This window comes from Solanum dulcamara, chromosome 1 (genome assembly GCF_947179165.1).
Source record: "Solanum dulcamara chromosome 1, daSolDulc1.2, whole genome shotgun sequence".
Classification (NCBI taxonomy): Eukaryota; Viridiplantae; Streptophyta; class Magnoliopsida; order Solanales; family Solanaceae; genus Solanum; species Solanum dulcamara.
Window position 1 is genome coordinate 44,091,654 of NC_077237.1, and position 17,449 is coordinate 44,109,102.

The 17,449-nt window shown below is 38.1% G+C and overlaps 1 long non-coding RNA gene across 1 annotated transcript in view; it reads left to right on the forward strand.

Annotated features, from left to right (window-relative positions):
• The window catches only part of LOC129887891 (uncharacterized), an 84,476-nt gene extending 68,666 nt beyond the window's left edge, over nucleotides 1-15,810 (forward strand). The window contains exon 3 of the long non-coding RNA XR_008766507.1: nucleotides 15,766-15,810. This is a non-coding gene — a long non-coding RNA (uncharacterized LOC129887891). The remainder of the gene's footprint in view (nucleotides 1-15,765) is intronic.
• Nucleotides 15,811-17,449: the final 1,639 nt, after the last annotated feature.

The window sequence follows — 17,449 nt, forward strand, 5'->3', positions numbered from 1 at the left end:
GGGGGTGATAGCTCAACTACGTTAAACACCTTAGCCTTTAGAAATGAACACAAGTCAAGAGGCTCTACATATATTACCTTTTATCCTATAGAAGCCTTAAAAAGGCAATAGCTCAACTATTACAGGAGTTCTACCATCACGAAGTGGATAAGAATTATGAACTGTACTCGGAGCTTTACTAATGGAATTATTCCCATGTTTCATATACCAATCATTCATAACATATTTCTAAGACATGCCCAAAGGAAAAGAGAGACAGGCTGTACATACTTATGCCAAGAACATGCCAAGAGAAAGCTTCACATACCTCTTACGGCTCTTTATCTCATTCCTCTCATCCTCCTCTGAACCTAAGTAGTATAAAAGAAATATGAATATTAATAACCCATGGCTTTCCATCATCTCAGGTTACATATGAGTAGTTATAGAACTCAACTCTTCGCTTGCCTCTTCAATTAGTTCTTTAATTAGTTAAGGCGTTAATAAAAATTGGGCAACACCTCCCCTATAATATGCCCTATCCGAATTTCCAATCACACCCCTAATAACTACATCCAACCAAAACTAATAAATTTCAACATATATACAAGCAATTCACACCAACATTACACAATACAAACCCCAAAAAGCTCACTCCAAACTATCAAAACGTGAATTTTGGATAGCTTACTGTCTTGTATTGTTGCTTCATTTCGAAGGGGTAATTAAGCAAAACAGGCTTTATGTCCTCCATGAAAGTTATATACATGTGTCTTAGGGTCTCATATAATTTCAAATCACCCTTACATCAATTCGGTACAAAATGATATGCCCAAAATACCAACAGTAGTCCATGTAAGATGTTTAATTCCAAAATCTGGGCAGTACCTCCTCTATACTTCATCACCTTTTTTTGAGTAGATAAAAGCAAAACTGGATTTTAAAGTCTAAATGAAAGTTATATACCTATGAAGTACATTTCCATAACATATTTAATCATTCAAAACGAAGCTGTATACAAGAAGTTATACTAATATTACTAACAACAGTCCCTTCCAAAAACGAGTTTGTTAACTAGTTCTTAACATTTTCTCTCTTTGTTCTTTCAACTTTCTCTCAAGTTCCAAGCTGAAGAATTAATTCCATAGAAATCGTAAGATATATATATATATACATATCCACGTGGTTTAGGAACACCGTAGATAATTAATTCATAGAAGAAAATTGGAAAACTTACCTTGAATCCTTCAAAATGTCGATGCCTTTCTCTTCTTCCTTTTTCACGATTTTCTCTCTATATTCTTGGCTGATTTTTGGCTAAGAAATGTTGTACTTAGTCATTAACATATATATCCACCTTTTTAGAAGGTTCCACATGTTAGCCCCTCAGGGGTGACATGTGGCAGCCCCTAGGATGCCACCTAGCCTCATGCGGCATCTCATATGCCACCACATGGCTGTGGGGTCCACCCGCCAAGTAGGTAGGTGAGTCACCTACTTGCTTGGCATCTGCCTGCTTATCACCTGCTTGCTTTGCTTTCGTAAGTTCTAAAACTAGTTTTATTTTTGCTTCCTCTCATAGGTTCATCATCTCGTCTTATTTTAAGAGCCTATGTAATCCGTGCTACGTAAGCTTGGTATGTCCTTAAGTAACTCAAGTGTGTAAGACTGCTAAATTAGTTGTTTACGTAGATAAGTTGAGTCCCACGACCCATCACTTGACCTCCAACTCCTTCCGGATTCTCATAAGTCTATTTCCAACCTTCTCTACTATGAGGTGTCACATTCTCCCTTCCTTGGACTCGTTTGATAGTGTGGTAGATTATCCGAATCACTTGATAACTTTGAAGAACTTAATGGATATTCCGAGCTCAACAGTGTGGGGTGTAACATCTTTCCCTCCTTTAGAACATTCGTCCTCGAATGTTAATTAATCTTATAAGCTCTTACCAAGATTTTGGGAATTCTCTATACCAGTTGTCATCCATAGGTTTCTTACTAATAATTCTCTGCACCATTTCAGGTATCATGCCTTCTATCCATTCATTCCTGGCTTTTAGATCTTGTTAACTTGTGCCAGTATAGGATCTCACTTGAAGCCACTTGCCCCTTTAGGGTGTACCCATGTCACTATCTATTTGTGTTCCACCTTACACCCTTATTTCAAATGTTCAAATACATATTATTCTTTTCCAACACATTTGGTATACTGCACCATATCTTTATATTCCAGTCATATGGACTACGTCATTCCTTTTCGTTACTTTTTTATAAGCTTTCCTTATTCTCGTAACGATTTTTGTTATGTTCAAATGGTACCTTATGTGCATTCAGTCCCATTGTATAACACCGCTTGACCTTCTTCACGATTCTTACTATGGACTACTTACCCTTCTTAGTTAGTCTTATCCTTAATGTCTCATAAGCTATCTTATTACTACTTTATATCCGTCATAATGTTTTTCTCCCTTGCACTCTTATCATAATCATACTGTTACTTCTTTCCACTATAAATCGTCATAGTTTATCCCTATGTATCAATTCAGGCGATAACTTAATATATCATCTTATCCATATCTATTAGTCTTCTCTAAATTATCTTCGTTGGATCAGAAGTCTTTTCCAACTTCGTTTTTCCATACCAATATCGACCTCCAACTATCTATTAACACCAATTTAGCAATTAACTCATTTCTCGAGGTCATCTGTACTCATAGTTTAATCAAACCTCATCATTGTTATGGGCACGACTTTCCAAGACATACTATAGCCCTATATCTCATTCTCTTCTTATTTCTGAGAAAATTTGGGCAGAATTTCCTTTGTATTTCTTATTATCTCAATACCTGCACACAAAAAATGCTAACAATGCCTCATAGGGATAATATATACATTCACATCATATCATATCGTACCCACACAGGGATCCTAATATTAATGCACATATATTCCAAAAATAAATTAATAATATACCTGTGACCACATTTGGTGATGCCTCCTGATCCCGTCTGCTGGTTAAGGCATAACCACGATTCAAAGGACCGCTAGAACTAGAAGTTCTACCACGGCCTCTACAATGGCTGCTGGTGTCTGAATACTCTATCCCGCATGGTGCATAGCTACGAATAAAGATAAACCAAGAACTAGCCTAGTAGGCTGAACTGTATTTCCTAGGCTGCCCTTGTATGGACAATCCCTCATAACATGGACCTAACGACCGCAAGTAAAACAAGCATTTGTCCCAAAATTACATTTCCCAGAATGAGCCTTATCACAACGAGGACAATGAGGCAAGGGTGGCCTCGACTGATGTGAACCCCTGTTCATCTTTGAGTTTGAATCCCTGCAGCTCTGACCAGCTCTTAAATATCGTGTGCTATCAAACCTCCTACCTATGACCTGTGAGGGTGCACTCTAGGCTGGCTGGGAAGGGTATCCGCCATACTGTTGAGGCTCCCCGCCTCGAAAGTCACTATAATAACTAGCTGATTTATTCCTCTTATGTTGGCCTCTGTTAAAATCTCTCTCGGGCTGATATCCCCTGTGCCGATCCTCCACTCCTTGTGCATACACTTATACCCGAGCAATATCCATGCCTGGCTAAGAAGCCATGGCCATACAACTATCAAACAACTGACGATCTAGCCCCATCACATACCGATGCACCCTATCAGCCATATCGGCCATAATAGTAGGCGCATGTCTCGCTAATGAGTCAAACTAGAGGATATAGTCTTTAACACTCCTACCATTCTGCCTCAGCTGCAAGAATTTATCAACTCTGGCTCATTTAATTTCCGAAGGTAGAAAATGGCCAAGGAAGGCTTCCATAAACTCACCCAGACTTTTGGAGGAGCACCCTCGCCCCTTAATAATTCCCAGGACTCATACCAGTTAATGGCTACGTCATGCAGCCGATATGAAGCCAACTCAACAAATTCAGCCTCAAAAGCCCTGAGTACTCTCAATGTGCGCTGCATCTATCGAATAAACTCCTGCGGGTCGTTTGTAGGCCTCGACCCATAAAACTCTGGAGGGTTACAAGTCAAGAATTCTCGAACCCTCAAACTAGTATGTCTATCAACATCATTCGCTCCTAACCCACGCCTTGATCCTGCCCTACCATTATTCTGGTCAGCAACTGCATGACATCTCTCATAGCCTTATCTTTCAAACCAGGCAGTGGGGCTGGAGGCTCAGGTACTAGAGCTTCAAGACGTGCAGTTGCTGCTGTTCTAGGCTCCTCCAAAGGTGGCGGCGTAGTATAGCTCGATGATTGCTGCATAATCCCTGACATAGACAGGGTATGAGCCCTAGTAACTCTCGGGGTCTGACTAGTTTCCCCTGCTACTGACTTGACCTTTGAGGCAGTTGTCTCTTTTCTTAGAGGCATCACTATAACATGAGGATATGTTAGTGAGAGACCATCCTAATAACATATCTCTATCGCATGATGTGAGATACAGAAGAACGACAATATCCTAAATGTCCTGTATCCTTCTGTTTATAGATGTGGTGTACAACACATCGATAAATAATCCTCTACTAGACACAGTCTGTAGATACTCTGAGGAGGAACCGCTCTGATACCACTTCTGTCACGACCCAACCCCGTAAGCCGCAACTGGGAATCCAACCTGGACCCCCATTATGCGTATCTATCAGCTATACCTAAGTTCAACTGTGTGTGATGTGACACTATACCCAAAAACCTCAATAGTTGAAAACTTTTTCATGTACATATAGCCTCTTTTATTCGTATCATATCATGAAAGGGCACGCGAGCCGATGAGGCTGCCATAACATAAAAACATTTACAGCCTGCCGTATAGGCACATTTGAAATAAAGTTATAAACAACCCACATATACATATGTATACATACCTCTAAGAATAGTAACAACAATATATAGTGGGACAAGGCCCCCATCATACCCCTATACAATTAAATACATACATATTACATAGCTAGTATCAAACGTTAGTCTCCAGAATAGTGGAGCGCTCCCAATATCGTTGAGTTGAAACCCTAAGCTGGAGGATCTCCAAACTGAACATCTATACCTGTGGGCATGAAACGCAGCCCTCCCGAAGAAAAAGGGGTCAATATGATATATGCACTGAGTATATAAAGCATAACAACATATAACTGAGCTGACAACTGAAGTAGGGATGCAAGAAACAAATATAACAGTTAACGAATTTCGCTACCTGCATCTTATGACATGAGGGCATGTATACCTTTCTTACATACCATACCTGGACCGCTATGGGACTTGATGCTATAAGTGTGTTATTATATTTCCACATGCATACCTACAGACTGTATCCGGCCCTTTAGTGAGGGACTCAATGAAGACATCATTTAATTGTGTATCATGCTCGGCCCTTCATGGGACGTGGTTGTTACCCCCCACACTTTTGAACCTTGAAACATGTCCCTAATCTTCTTGAAAGTAACCATGAGACCCGTAGTATCCACACACATTAAACAACTCGAAGGAAAGAAGAATGTGATACCCCATAGTAGAGAAGGTTGGAAATAGAGTCATAAGAATCCGGAAGGAATTGGGGGGCAAGTAATGAGTCGTAGGACTCGATTTACCTACGTAAGCTACTAACTTAGAGGTCTTAAATACTTAATCTATTGGATTACATATGAATCTTGTATAGCATGGGTTATATAGGCTCTTAAAATAACACGAGATTACGAACCTACGAGAGGGAGCAAAAACTAGATTCTGAACTTACGAAAGTGAAGCAAGCAGGTGACAAGCAAGCACCTCAAGCAAGCAGGTGACAATAAAGCACCTCAAGCAAGTAGGTGACTCACCTACCTGCTTGGGGGGGTGGACCCCGCTGCCACATGGCAGCATATGATTGGCCGCATGGGCTACCACATGTCACCCTAGGGGGGTTGCCACGTGGCACCCTAGGGGGATGCCATGTGGCACCTTCTAAATGGGTATACATGTATATATTATGATGATTATTAAATCATTCCTCATCCAAAATTTCAGCAACATAAGAGAGGAAAAATGTGAGGAGAAGAAGGGAGCAGCCATGAGCTTACTTGGAGAAAATTAAGGTAAGTTTCCAAGTTTTTCTTCATAAATTAATTATCTAAAATGTTACTCGATCACGTGGAGGTAAATATATGTATATTATGATGAATAATAAGTCATTTAATCATCTGTACACTTAGAAAAGTTGGGCAGAAATGTGAGAGAAAGAAGAGAGGAGGGCTACGGCCTACGGGCTGCCAAGGTACGCCTCCGAGCTTTGCTCCGTATATTAATTATCTAAGGTATCATAAGATGAATTTAGGGTATTAATAACATAAATTTACTGGTTGGGGAAGCAAGGAAGTGAAGCAAACAGCCCCACCAATTTTCAGCACATCAAGAGATGTTCCGAGTTGCAATTTGGCAATTTTGGCCAATTTCGGATAACGTAAGGCTTCTCCTTTAAATTTGGAATTTATGGTATTTTTATGGAGTGTATTATACACCTTTTGTGTGGCTGTAAACGTGAAAATAGTATAGAACTGCTTGGCGTTGAAGACAATCCAAATTGTAGTCGTTATAGTCGAATTGTCGTCGATGTAAGGCGTTGCTCTTGTGAGTTGCTGCTGCAGGGGTGTGATGTGTTGTTGAAGGGCCTAAATATGTTCTAATTTGGGTTAGGGTGCTTCTTTGGGAATCCATATGACCCCCCGTATTGCGTATAATTAAAGGCATTACAAAATAAAGGCTAGACGCCCTATTGTGATATCGTATTTTTGAATAAGTCATTTGGAGTTTATGTTGTATATTGTTGGTGTGAATTGCTGCAGGTTGTTGTTGTTGGTTGGATGTATATCTTAGGGACCTAATTGTAAATTTAGATAGGGCACATTATAGGGGAGGTGCTGCCCAATTTTTGGGGAGATGAATTTAGGGTATTAATAACAGAACTAATCGGGAAAATGACTAAGGAAATAGATTCCATTAATATTAAGGTGTAACCTAGGGTGCTGGAAAGTTAAGAGGGGTTTATATTCATATTACTTTCATGTTTAATAGGTTCAAAGGACGGCGAGGCAAATAGAATAAGGAATAATTCAGACAAGGTATGTAAAGCTTCTCTTTGTATGTTTTGGGTGTAGGTATGTAAAGCCTATCTTTTCTCTTTTGGAATGTCTTAGATGTAAGCAGGATATGATATGAGCTTTGGGATTAATTCCATTCCCAGGTTCTGAATATGACTTCAGGACCCTCACTCACTTTTGAATGATTAAACTTTAAAGTAGTAAGCTGCTATCTTCGAGTCTTCTATATGACTGTATAACAATTGATTCGACTAAGCTCTTGGTTGTAAAAAAAAAGAAAGGCACTGAGATAACCAATGCTCGGACTGCTATAAGATATTTCACATTGGTATACATCTAAGATTTCCAAAAACTCCTTTTTACATAGTCCTTAGTAACAGTTAGAGAGTATACATCAGATACCTTCTGCCCTGATCCCCAGATGATGGTTCACTTGATGACTTTATTGAGTCTCAGATAATGATTTAAACTGTGTTTTATTTCTCACTACTCTAGTCGTGTATATTGTAACACTTCTCCTCCGAGTCCCAGGCCGGTTATCAGATTCGTGCAATTCACTGCTTTGTTTGCCGAGTCCCTCGCTAGAGGGCCGTCATCCGTATGTATATATATGATATGTTGTAATAAGGTGATGATGGCCTGGGGCCTAATACTGATACTATGATGATATGTTGTAATAAGGTGGCGATGGCATAGGTCCTGATATTGATACTACATATATGATTCACCGGACCCCTAACGAGGCCGGCTATATTGAAAATTTGAGCATGCATGTTTTTGTGATTCACAGAGTACTGGTACATGTTTCTGATTTGATAATTGGTTCCCCTGCTTCTCTATTTTGGATATACCTCCAGTTGTACTATGTTACATTTTACATACTCAGTACATATGTCGTACTGACCCCCTTTCTCGGGGGACTGCGTTCATGCCCGTAGGTATAGATACAAGTTTTGGGAGTCCGTCAGCTTAGGATTCCATGCAGCTCAGTTGGAAGAGGCTCCATTATATCGGAGCCTAGTTTTTGATACTGTCCACTGATGTATAATATTGTTTTGTCCATTCGGGGGTACGATGGGGGCTTTGTCCCACCATATGTTGTCATTTATATTTTTAGAGGTCTGCAGACATGTATATGTGGGTTGTGTATGTCAGTTTGATTCAGCTGGGTCTACTTGATATACGATATATGTGATTATGTTATGACAACCTTATTGGCTTGCATGCCCATTCATATTGTGATACAAACAAAAAGAGCTACCAATTCATGAAAATATTATCGCCTAGTGAGGCTCTGTTACATGATATTGTCTTATTTACAGTTCAATATGACCACAGCTGATAGATATGTGTACGGGGGTCCAGGTTAGACCCCAGGCGTGGCCTATGGGGTTGGGTCATGACAAGGGTGAATAATCATTTCATCATATATCATGCCCGACCCTTCATGGGAAGCGGTGAATTATCATTTTATCATTTATCATGCCCGACCTTTCATGGGACATTGTGAATTTATCATGCCCGGCCCTTTATGGGACGTGGTGAATTTATCATGTCCAGCCCTTCATGGGACACGGTGAATTTATCATGCCCGGCCCTTCATGGGACGCGGTGAGTTTATCATGCCCGACCCTTCATGGGACGCAGTGAGTTTATCATGCCCGACCCTTTATGGGATGCGATGAGTTTATCCTGCCCGACCCTTCATGGAATCCTGTGAATTTATCCTACCTGGCCCTTCATGGGATGCGGTGAGTGATGTATTAACAACCTGCACGAGTTGTAATTAGTTCATCATCTGAGACTCAATATAACAATCGTCATGGACTATCATTTGAGGATCAAAGTGTTTATCATCTCAAGTATCCTCTACATGCCATTAGGGGCCATATCGACGGAGTCTCAAGAGTCCTAGACTTTTATTACGGTAATACCAAACGACTTATGCAATCAGAGACACTTGTCATTATAGAGTTATTAGGCATGGGAGCTCATACATTCAATTAGTATTCATTATATAGGGACTCGAGGGTAGCAGTTTAACTACTTCAAGAACTTTGATATTAAGAAATGAATAAGAGTTATAGTTCATGCTTCTCATGCATCCGATTACTATTTCATGTACAGAAGGCTCGGGGGTGATAGCTCAGCTACATTAAGCGCCTTAGCCTTTAGAAATGAACACGAGTCAAGAGGCTCTACATATATTACCTTTTATCCTATAGAAGCCTTAAAAAGGCAATAGCGCAACTATTACATGAGTTTTACCATCACGAAGTGGATAAGAATTATGAACTGTACTCGGAGCTTTACTAATGGAATTATTCCCATGTTTTATATACTAATCATTCATAACATATTTCTAAGACATGCCCAAAGGAAAAGAGAGACAGGTTGTACATACTTATGCCAAGAACATGCCAAGAGAAAGCTTCACATACCTCTTACAGCTCTTTATCTCATTCCTCTCATCCTCCTCTGAACCTAAATAGTATAAAAGAAATATTAATATTAATAACCCTTGGCTTTCCAGCATCTTAGGTTACATATGAGTAATTATAGAACTCAACTCTTCGCTTGCCTCTTTAATTAGTTCTTTAATTAGTTAAGGCGTTAACAAAAATTGGGCAGCACCTCCCCTATAATATGCCCTATCCGAATTTCCAATCACACCCCTAATAACTACATCCAACCAAAAACAACAAATTTCAACATATATACAAGCAATTCACACCAACATTACACAATACAAACCCCAAAAAGCTCACTCCAAACTATCAAAACGTGAATTTTGGATAGCTTACTGTCTTGTATTGTTGCTTCATTTCGAAGGGGTAATTAAGCAAAACAGGCTTTATGTCCTCCATGAAAGTTATATACATGTGTCTTAGGGTCTCATATAATTTCAAATCACCCTTACATCAATTCGGTACAAAATGATATGCCCAAAATACCAACAGTAGTCCATGTAAGATGTTCAAATCCAAAATCTGGGCAGTACCTCCTCTATACTTCATCACCTTTTTTTGAGCAGATAAAAGCAAAACTGGATTTTAAAGTCTAAATGAAAGTTATATACCTATGAAGTACATTTCCATAACATATTTAATCATTCAAAACGAAGCTGTATACAAGAAGTTATACTAATATTACTAACAACAGTCCCTTCCAAAAACGAGTTTGTTAACTAGTTCTTAACATTTTCTCTCTTTGTTCTTTCAACTTTCTCTCAAGTTCCAAGCTAAAGAATTAATTCCATAGAAATCGTAAGATATATATATATATACATATCCACGTGGTTTAGGAACACCGTAGATAATTAATTCATGGAAGAAAATTGGAAAACTTACCTTGAATCCTTGAAAACATGACTACCTTTCTCTCTATATTCTTGGCTGATTTTTGGCTAAGAAATGTTTTACTTAGTCATTAACATATATATCCACATTTTTAGAAGGTGCCACATAGAAGACCCTTAGGGGTGACATGTGGCAGCCCCTAGGACGCCACCTAGGCTCATGCGGCTTTTTTTCTTTCTCTCATAGGTTCGTCATCTCGTCTTATTTTAAGAGCCTATGTAACCCGTGCTACGTAAGCTTGGTATGTCCTTAAGTAATTCAAGTGTGTAAGACTTCTAAATTAGTGGTTTACATAGATAAGTCGAGTCCCACGACCCATCACTTGACCTCCAACTCCTTTCGGATTCTTATAAGTATATTTCCAACCTTCTCTACTATGAGGTGTCACATTCTCCCTTCCTTGGAGTCATTTGATAGTGTGGTAGATTATCCAACTCACTTGATAACTTCTAAGAACTTAAGGGACATTTCGAGCTCAAAAGTATGGGGTGTAACATCATTGGACTCCTTGCGATATGTATGTTTTATTATTGATAGTGGGTTGTCAGTCCGGACATTGAATTTGAGAGTTGCTTGTTCGGTGGAGGTGTTCGAGTGCGGTTTCAACAATTGAGGTAGGTTTGGCTATCCTTCTTTGAAATTGAGATGGGGTAATTAGTCATTCATATGTTATAGACTTTGAGATGAGGTCGTAGTATGAGTTGAGAATATTATATATATTGTGATACCCGTGTGGGGGCTTATTTATCAATATATTGCCATGTGGGGGTTTATTCTTATTACATAGCCCGTGTGGAGGCCTTATTTGTTATCTTATTTACTTTGAGAGCATGTGATTCATGATTTGCCTAAGAGAGAAGCTTGAGTATATTATTTGACTTATGATGCTCACCTAAGAGGTTGAGTTGGGGGTTTTGAGAATGCTTGAGTATTGAAATATTATTGAGAAAAGAATGAATATTCCTATTTCTATTTATTGAGGGTGAATATCATGTGTAGGTTAAGTTTTGAGAACTTTGAACCTTCTACACATGTGAGTTGAATATTACTTCCATGTCATATGTGTTTTGATGCATTCATCCTCATTCATCATAGAAGTTGAGAAATATGGAAATTCTTTTTGAGAAAGAAAATGAAACACCTTTAAACCTTTGTGTCTTGAGTCCCTGTCTGAGGCAGTATTACGGTAGGGTAGTGGATGCATTATGATCCCTTGACCCTGAGGAGGTGGCAAGGACAATGAGATATTGTGATTGAGGTATATGGTCTGTGAGACCCCCATGGTTCTTGCTTGGTAGCACAGCTCGGCAAGTCTATACGACAGGCTGTGCGACAGTCTTGATTCGACCATACCACCACATTATTTCATCATCATATTGCATTGCATTGCATTGATATCTGTACTTCTTGAATTATCTGATTACTTATTATTATGAGCTGTTATTATGGGTTTACTTTACTCGCGCTAATATATATATATATATATATAAACTGGCGGCACCGATGCCGAAGTGGGACTTTTTTGTATGCAGGTGGAAACGTTCCTTAGTTTATTTCATAGGTTTGATTAAATCCTTATACTCAGTCAGCTGAAACCTACTGAGTACATGTGAATTATAGTCACCTCTACTTCTGTATCCCTTTTTAATGCAGATACTAGTCGGGTACCTCACGTGGCAGTTGATATTCTAGCGGATTGTGTATTTTCAGATTAGTGGTGAGGTCCCAGAATTTGGATTGTCACTAGTCTATCTTTATTTTTCAGTCTTTTGTATCATTCAGAGACTTATGTTGTATCTTCAGATTTGAGCCTTGTATTAGATGCTCTTTATACTTATGATACAAGGTTTTGAGATAATTTTTTTTATTATTTTTCTTTTTATTTAAATTGTGGCATCACTTTCCCCTTTGAGAGTCTTGTATGAGTTTTATTTTTAGGATTACACATCAGATTGGGTTTTGAGATGTGTGACATCATGACCTCAATTTTTGGGTCATGACACAAAGACTAGCCACGAGACCCTTCATGGGTCATATAGCCCTTTAAAATCAGTGAATAGTGCCCGTCAAGAGGCTTGGAATTTTAGAGATAGATAAAGGAAGGTACAATAGATAGCTCTACATCCTATGGTGCTTATCATGGTTCGTGAATTCATCTATGAACCTGACCCCCCACGACCCTGGAGGCATGCGAGGGCCACTAGAGATCAAAAAGATCTGTGGTGACCACCACGAATCATGGTAGTCTCCGTGGTGGACACCTTTCCCCAATCCAACCTGAGTCTATGAACACTACACCTACCATAGACCTTGAAGAGCATCACAGATCATGGTGGCCTTTGTGAAGGTTATCCACTCCTAATAAAGCCCAAGTTAAGATCCATGCCACTTACCTCGGATCATGGTGGACATCGTAATAGTGCATGAATCAGTTTTAATGAATGACATTCTGGTCTTTTCCCACCTTTTCCCAACTGAACCTTGCACATTTCTATACCAAATATTAGTTCTTTAACTTACCCATAGGTTTTTTCCTCTCATTCTCACTTAGAAAGTTTGAGAGAAATGAGTGGAGAGAATAAAGAAAGCTAGGGTTCAAAGTCTTCAAGCCATACCATTGAGTTTCGATCTGCCCCATCTATTTCCAGGTATTTAAGGATAATCACAATGTTGGATTGAGTTCATCCGCGTGCCTAAACTATTTATTTTGTCATGATTGAGAATGAGATTGAGGTCTAATTCCATTTGATCTAGTTCTTGAGTTATTTATGTAATTTCTTACCAAATTTTTATTTATATATATATGAATATGTCATGTTCACCCTTATGATCTGAGTTCTTAATTGGCTGTTCATGCTTTATTTTCCATGATACCCAGATAAGTTATTGATCGTTACATCATATACATTTATTTTGAGATGAGGAAAATGACTTCTATACATTTAATGAAATTCCCAATTTGTTTTTTAAAAAAGTAAGTCTATGCATATCTAATTAAGTTTTTTTGAAGAGCACGAGTATCTAGTCTGAATGAGCTAAGTTAATGAGATAGTCTGATAAGGCTAAATGAGTTGATTTGATTATATTGATTAAATGAGTATATGAACATAATTGAGTCTTGGAGTAGTATTGAGCACCTATTTGGGTAAGAGTAATAAGCAACTCGAACTCTGTAAACTACGTAGCCAGCATGGGATAGGGTCTATGCCTCTCAAGTCCCAAAATGATGGACTTTGATTGATTTTGGATCTATTGAGTTGAGCGTCCTTCACCCTGAAAAGGTAATTGATGGCTCCGACAACGATAATTTTTAAGCATTGTATCATCACTAGCCTATAAGTAATGGTTATCGGTTAGACAAACTCTCCAAGAAGTAAAGTATTTTATTTCTATATACTGACTTACATTTACTTATTCATATATTTTTAATGCATTCTTCTGTACTTATTGCATTCTTTATTGAGTTGAGTCATTTAAGAGTAAGTCCCTCGAGTTGAGTTGCACGAGATTGAGGATTGTTCATTGTTCCTTTCCAGCTATTTTACATACTCATACTGTAAGACCCCATTAGATGAAAAGTCAAATGAAAGGAAAATTTCAAAAGAATTAGACTGACCCATGACTAAGAGTCAGTCTACGACTCATTTTGGTTATTATGAGTCATAAACTCGACTCGTAGAGGTGAAGTTAAGATTTTGAAATTGGCTAAGGCAAAATGAGAGTATACGAGTCGTATGATGACTCATGAAAGAGTCTACCAGTTGTAGAAAGGAATTATCGTGCAGGCCTTATATCCTAAAACTACTATTCTTTAGGACTTCATCTACGAATCAACAAGATGAGTCTTATAGAAACTTTAGAGACCCTCTAAACTTGTAGGTTTTCAGACCTACAAGATGATTCAATTTGATGACCCGTAACTCTAACAATGAGTCATAATCATGACTCGTATAATTAACTTCAGAGGCTTGAATTTCAGGATTTTCTAACACCTGTAGGATGAGTCATAATGATGACTCATCACAACTTTTATGACTCATAGGAGTCCATCCATAGATTAATTTTTTTTGTTTTCATGAAGGGTAGCTTGGTATTTTCCCTATATTTCATTTATATATGTGGATGTTTTTAAGGACTAGATTAATTGAGTATTATGTCCTAAATACTTTTATTCCCCCATTATTTCCCAAATAAATTCTAGACTTCTCTCCCAAGGTTTCTCAAGAGTTCATCAAGCATTGATTAGGTTTTCTTCAACATCAAGACTCCTTTCTCAAATTCAATTCCAATTCCAACCAAGGTATGTGTAGATTGAGTCATGAGTCTGTTCCACTCATGGAGTCCAAGGTTTATTTCAGAAATCTCATGAAATCTCGTTACTTTTAAACTTTGATTTTGATGAATTGTGTTAGGCTGTTTCAATTATGTTTTTAATTATTAATAATAATTATTATAAGTATGTTTCTACATAAATTATATAATTTTAAGTTGAATTATAAATACCAATGCATTACGCTATTTTCTCTGATGAATTATATGAAGTATGAGTATGAAGTTTAATGATTTCAAAGTATTTTATAGTTTTCAATCAAATTGATTATGTATTCAAGTTTTTCTTCTAAATTCAAGTATAAATCATGACTATGGATTTCAATTATGGTCAAATTATGATATTCATGTAAGTTATGAATAAAGGTGACTTAGGGCCCTATGTGGTGACCTAGGAAACTCATGATATGAATTATGCAAGTATGATTTGTAATGATGAAAGACCAACACTCATATTGCAATTATGTTATGAAATGAGTTACTCTATGAACTTCTAACCTATGATCATGTCTATGATATACGTTCATTATGATTTCTTTGTTATGTATGTATTCTATGGGATTTGACTTAGCACCAAGCGGACTTGAGGTGGGAGCCATACCAAAACATCTAGTAGCAACCTCATGTTCCTTAAGTTATATTCCACCATAGGTTTTTCTTCATGGCTTAGCTAGTGGATCCACATATAGTCTACCTAGGCAAGTAGATTCCATTTTTTCTTTATTATATAAGGAGATAACGGGATTTCATATTATAGATCACATGATTTTATTGTCGGTTACAATTTCTATCCTACATATGTATATGCCCATCATGTTATTTTATGATTTTCAACTAAGTGCTTTAAATGCTTTGATCATCATGCTGTCCTTATGACTTTACCGATCTTCTTTATTATGTACATTCTAGATCATTGCATCTTATGATTTATATTGCATGACATGCCCACATACTTAGTACATTCAAATATACTAACGCATACTGTTGCCTACATTGTCTCATAATGTAGGGATTGAGGTTGAGGATAAGACTCGTACACGTGGCTAGTGAGCTTCTATTTTGGCAAACTTTTTGGTGAGTCCTCATCTATCAAGGACTATCTATTAAGTTGGTTATTTATTTCAAATACTTTTTTTTATGTCTCATTTTGAGGGTGAGCTAGGAGCATGTCTTAGCCCCCACCTTTTATTCATTAGTAGAGGCATGTGTTGGACAAAACATGTAGAGTCTTATGTAGTTAGATTATATCTCCCTTTATGTTTTATGTTAGAATCTTTCTTATGTATGTTCCTCTTTATTCTACCTTATGTATGCTTTATAATATGTCAAGAGTCTTTGTTAGAGCCCTTCGGGGTTTTTATTATCATATTACGACTAGTATATAGGTTGGATCATCACAAACTTTATATCAAAGCACAAGGTTTAAGATGTCCTAAGGTGTCCAACATGCCGTATTACATAGAGTCTTATTCATGGATGTGGAGCAAGCCATATCTATGAGTAAGAGGCTATATGATGTTTTAGGAATCCTCGCTTCTTTCATGATCTATGTCATGTGATTGAGTCTTAGATATCCTTTTCCTAACATTTGTACTTTACAATTTTCAGAAAAATGCCTCCAAGAAGACCACCTTTGCCAAGGGGGAAAGATGCTAACGAAGCCCTATATCCTCCGGCCTCTCAAGGCAATGGTCTCCTGCTTGATCAATTGACATATATGGAGTTATGGATTTATTTTACCATGCTATCCCACGTAGTGGCCAACCACGGTGTTGGAGGTCCTCCAAGAGTTCATTGATGAGTGAGGGATTTTTCATGAATAAACCCTCTTGAGTTCCATGGGTTGAAATTCAATGAGGACCCCCAAGAGTTCATTGATGAAGTCTATAAAATAGTGAGTATCATGGGGGTGAATTCAAAGGAGAAAATAAAGTTGGAGGCTTACCAACTCAAGCGTCTTGCTCAAGTTTGGTACACTCAATGGAAGTTAGAGAGAGTAGACGAAGGTCCTATTAAATGGGAAGCTTTTAAACTTGTTTTCCTTGATCAATTTTTCCATCTTAAACTAAGGAAAGACAAAGTGTTAAAGTTCATTAATCTTCAACAAGGCAACATGGGAATGAGGGACTAAGCCCTCAAGTTTCCTAAGATATCCAAGTATGCTCCTTCATTGTTGTTGGTCCATGTGACCGAATGAGTCAATTCATATTGAGAGTGTCTAACTTGGTTGCTAAGAAATGCTGTACCACCAAGCTTGTTAAAGAGATGTACATATCTCGGCTCATGACCTTTTTCTAATAAATTGAAGGAGAAAACTTCAAGGAGATAGGAATGAGGGATTCTAAGAGGGCCCTAATGGGGAAGCCGCCCTGCCACAAGTGTGGCACACTCCATTTGGGAGAGTGCAGAGACGCATTAAGGGTTCCTATAAATGTGGCAAGGAGGATAATTTCTAGAGAGATTGCCTGTTATTTGGAGATAGAGCTCAATCTTGTTTTGCGGCAGCACTAGGCCAATATAATCAGAGGGGTACTACTGCAGGTGTAGGCGAAGGTTCAAACTACCTATATGCTATGATTAATCGCCAGGATCAGGATAACTCTCCATATATTGTCACTGGTATGATGTGAGTCTTTTCTCACGATTGTTATGCCTTTTTGGATCTGGGTGCCACTTTTTCATTTGTGACCCCT